At 42.2% G+C, this 4,631-nt stretch overlaps 1 long non-coding RNA gene across 1 annotated transcript; it reads left to right on the top strand.

Moving 5' to 3' along the window:
* Nucleotides 1-2,048: 2,048 nt before the first annotated feature.
* Nucleotides 2,049-2,407, top strand: LOC124300654 (uncharacterized). The gene is made up of 3 exons (XR_006907276.1): nt 2,049-2,066; nt 2,187-2,221; nt 2,313-2,407. It is a non-coding gene; the product is annotated as an uncharacterized LOC124300654 (long non-coding RNA).
* The last annotated feature ends 2,224 nt before the right edge of the window (nt 2,408-4,631 follow it).

Here is a 4,631-nt window from a genome sequence, read left to right as displayed (position 1 = left end):
GCAAATGAAATAAAATAAATTTGTGATCAGTATTTCTCGGTTCTGTTCCTGTTCTAAGTTCTTCTCTGCATTATTGCAAGAGTATTTAAGTTTTCAGAAGGAGTTTTGATAAGTTTCGGCTCTGCCTAAAATTATTCTTAGTTCTGAAATTAAATCTAAAGGTGCTTTGCCGTGGAGATTTTATCTTGTGGAATTTTGAATGACTCGAATATTTCAAGATCAGAGATAGTTTCCCGGTGAGAAATGTTCCGTCAAACGAAGTGACCCAGTGGAGCGCTTTGCTACCTAACCGGTCAGACAAAAGTATGAATCGCGATCAGAAAAGTGCTTTACTGCCTACTGGTGACGATCGCTCTGAGGCTCCTCTATCTTTACCGAACACTGGATGGTCAAGCGCAGTCGCGAGTTGCCATGTTCGTTATTCATCCCCGTCTGTTGTTGCTGTGATCATGTTCGGGTGACATTGGCGTTGCATCGCATTGTCCCGTTTCTTGTCATTTTCGCTTTCATCTTATTCACCGTCAGTTTTGGTCATCGTCGGGTATGTCCGGCCTCAGTTGGCGTAACTCTTATGCGTTGACTGGAAAACACGAAGACGGATACCCATGGGTGAATTTTTGTGACCAGTTTTCGGCGGGCAAGTGGGCCAAGGTGGGCCTGGGAGCCTGGGAGGTTTCTGCTCTATCGACTCTACCTAACGTGCTCGCACCGACATTCGAAGCAGCAAAAGTAGTGTCGACATAACAGCTGGAGATTGAGTCGATATAAAGTGAATACGTAAGACTACTTGTCGAATGCGACTTACAATTAGAAATGTCGATCAGTTCGATCATCCCCATGAGGAGACGCGTAACCGCATCCACCGCCAACCACCCCCAACTACCATTGAGCACCTCCATCTACCTCCTACCATATCCGTCCACCTTCTACCACCTCCTGCCACCTCCTACCACCTCAAACCAGCTCCAACCACCTCCTACCATTTCCGAACACCTCCGACCACCCCCTAACACCTCTTACCACCTCCGACCTCCTTCGTCCTCTTCGTTCCCCTGCTCCGCCATGTATTCCATAACATTAATATTGATAAATATTCCAACAACTTTTCATTTGCTCTCTCGATCTTGAATTTTCGTAGGCATAGAACCGAAACGCTGTTTTAGCTAGTCGCAAGTAGAGTATCTACGTTGGGTAGAGAAGCAGAATGTTTTTTCAAAAAGTTTTCTTACAGAAAAAAATTCAGAGTAACTGTAATACATCACGAATGCGCTAATTTTGATCGAGATGAAATCGATGCTCCGCACATGAGACGATATTTAACGCAGTGTAGTGATTTAAAGACCTGATAAGGTGATAGTGAGAGAAAAAACAAAGCTACTTGAAACTTCAAGTGTATTTTAGCACAAATTTGGAAGGTACGAGCAAAAGTTTTCATCATTCAACTGTCGCAGAACGGCAGCGTTATTAGCTGACCCGTTAACTGAAGGATATATCTTCAGTCAACGGCTGACCATAGAAGGGCCTGGCCGCTTGAGTCTGGAATTGGCAGGAAGGATAAAGTGGGTATTTCTCGTATAAAATGTGAAAACTGAACTCATTACACATGATATCATATCATCATACATCATAGATCATACATCTTAACACATCACATCATACATGATCATACATAGTATTAAAGTTCGAAACCAAAGTTTGGATGGTCAGATGTTCAGAAAGAGACGTCACACAAAATTTTTTTTCTCTTGACATCATCGATCTACTTGAAAATCTGCTAGTCGAATTTCTCAGTCTGGAAACAACCGCGCAGTACATCGGACGTATGAGAATCGCGCTCCGCAGATTTCAAGTATCGGGTTCTCTACCTCCTGGATCCTGCGCTCCGGGTCCACTTCCCGATGCAACTCGACTTCAGAGACAAGCACCCCGTAGTTTCTGCGCTCCGTGTCCACTACCTGGTGAAACTCGATTTCCAGGACAAGCGCTCCGTGGTTCGTGCGCTCCAAGTACAATACGTGGTGAAACTCCACTTCCAGGACAAATGCATTGTAGTTTCTGCGCTCCAGGTCCACTACCTGGTGACACTCGACTTCCAAGACAAGCGCTCCGTGGTTCATGTGCTCCAGGTACAGTACGTGGTGAAACTCGACTTCAAGGACAAGCACTCCGTAGTTTCCACGCTCAAGGTACGCCACCTGGTGAAACTCGACTTCCAGGACAAGTGCATTGTAGTATCTGCGCTCCGGGTCCACTACCTGGTGAAACTCGACTTCCGGAACGGGCGCTTCATGGTTTCTGCGCTCCAGGACAAGCGCTCCGTAGTTCTGGTTGTCCAGGTCCGTGAGCTGGTGACTTTTGATCTTTAGGACTAATTTTCCGGAGTTCTGGCTATTCAGGTCCTGCACCTAGTGAATCTTGACATCTAGGAAGAGCGCTTCGTAGTTCTGGCTGTCCAAGTTCTTGATATGGTGACTTTTGACAAAGCGCTCCGTGATTCCTGCGATTCAGGTGCGCACCTAGTGAAAATTGGCTTACAGGACAATCGCTCCGTGGTTCATGCGCTCCAGGTACGGTACGTGGTAAAACTCGACTTCCAGGACTAGTGCTCCGTAGTATCTGCGCTACGAGTCCACTACCTGGTGAAACTCGACTTCCAGACCAGGTGCTCCGTGGTTTTTGCGCTCAGGGTACGCTACCTGGCGAAACTTGACTTCCAGGACAAGCGCTCTATAGTTTCTGCGCTCCAGGACCATGACCTGGTGAAACTCGACTTCCAGGAAGAGCGCTACATAGTTTCTGCGCTCTAGGTCCGCTACCTGGTGTAACTCGACTTTCAGGACAAGCGCTCCGTGGTTCTTGCTTTCCAGGTCCTAGACCTAGTGACTTTCGACCTTTAGGACGGAATTTCCGTAGTTTTCCAGTTTTTCGTAGCCCTCCATGCTTCCTGCGCTCCAGGTCCGCTACCTAGTGAAACCGGACTTAGAGGACTAGCGCTCAACAGTTCTGGCTGTCCAGGTCCTTGACTTGGTGACTTTTGACCTTCAGGACTAATTTTCAAGTTTACAAGTTTCATTAATGGAAACGTCATGTTTTGTAGTATCGATCCAATAAGCATGCTTCGGATAACATTTTGAATCAGCATAAGAACCGAACGACCGGAATAAAAAAATTGCAATTACAATTGGGCATTAATCCTTACACAATATTATTGATGTTTTCTAATACTCGAAATATTAATTAGTATTCGCGGTATGATCCGAGGTGGTTGGTGGTGGTTGGAAGTGGTCGGAGGTGCACAAGGAGGATGAAGAGGAAAACGAGGAGAACAAGGAGGACGAGGAGGACGAGGATTTGTGCTCGGTGAGTAAAACATTTTTACAATATTTAATGGCAATTGTGATTATATTTCATCTAGAATATTACAAACTTGTCATGTTTACAATAGATTATTTCAATTCAGTTTTCGCGCGAGCACAAATTCAGTAGCTATAAATGCGCTGATATAAGTTATTATATTATCAATAAATCAATTGGTTATATTAATCCTCACACAATATTTTGAATGCGTTCTTATGCGGAAAATATTTATTACTATTCAAGGTATATCCCGAGGTAGTTATTGGTGGTTGTTGGAGGTGGTTGGCGGTGGTTAAAGGTGATCGCAGGTGGATGAGGAGGACGAAGATTTGTGCTCGGTGAGTTTAACTTTCTTGTAATATTTAATGGCAATTGCAATTATGTTGTATTTAAAATTTTTCAAACTTGTCATGTTTATAATAAATTGTTTCAATTCATTTTTCGCGCAAGCACATATTCAGTAGCTTTAAACGCGCTAATAAAATTATTTACGTAGTAATTAATGAATCAATTATAATAATCCTTACATAATATTTTTGATATGTTCTCAGTCTGAAAATATTTATTACTATTCCAGGTATAACCCGAAGTGGTTGCCGGTGGTTATTGGGGGTGGTTGGCGGTGGTCGTTGGAGGTTGTCGGAGGTGGACGAGGAGGAGGACGAGGAAAACGAGGAGAACAAGCTGGACGAGGAGGACGAGGATTTGTGCATAGTGAGTGTAACATTTTTATAATATTTAATGGCTATTGTAATTATATTTCATCTAAAATATTACAAACTTGTCACGTTCACAATAAATTATTTCAATTCATTTTTCGCGCAAGCACATATTCAGTGGCTATGAATAAGCTTATACAATTGATTATATTATGAATTGATCAATTCATTAATCAATTACTCAATTATATTAATCCTCACACAATATTTTCGATGTGTTCTTATACCGAAAATATTTATTACTATTCAAGGTATAACCTGAGGTGGTTGAAGGTGGTCGGAGGTGGACGAGGAGGACGAGGATTTGTGCTGGGTGAGTTAAACACTTTTATAATATTTGATGGCAATTGTAATTATATTTCATCTGAAATATTACAAACTTGTCACATTTACAATAAATTATTTCAATTCATTTTTCGTGCAAGCACATATTCAGTAGCTATGAATAATCTTGTACAATTTATTATATTATTAATTAATTGATTAATTACATTAATCCTTACACAATATTTTTGATGTGTTCTTATACTAAAAATATTCATTACTATTCAAGGT

This window comes from Neodiprion virginianus, chromosome 3 (genome assembly GCF_021901495.1).
Source record: "Neodiprion virginianus isolate iyNeoVirg1 chromosome 3, iyNeoVirg1.1, whole genome shotgun sequence".
Taxonomy (NCBI): Eukaryota; Metazoa; Arthropoda; class Insecta; order Hymenoptera; family Diprionidae; genus Neodiprion; species Neodiprion virginianus.
This window is presented reverse-complemented; position numbering and strand designations above follow the sequence as displayed.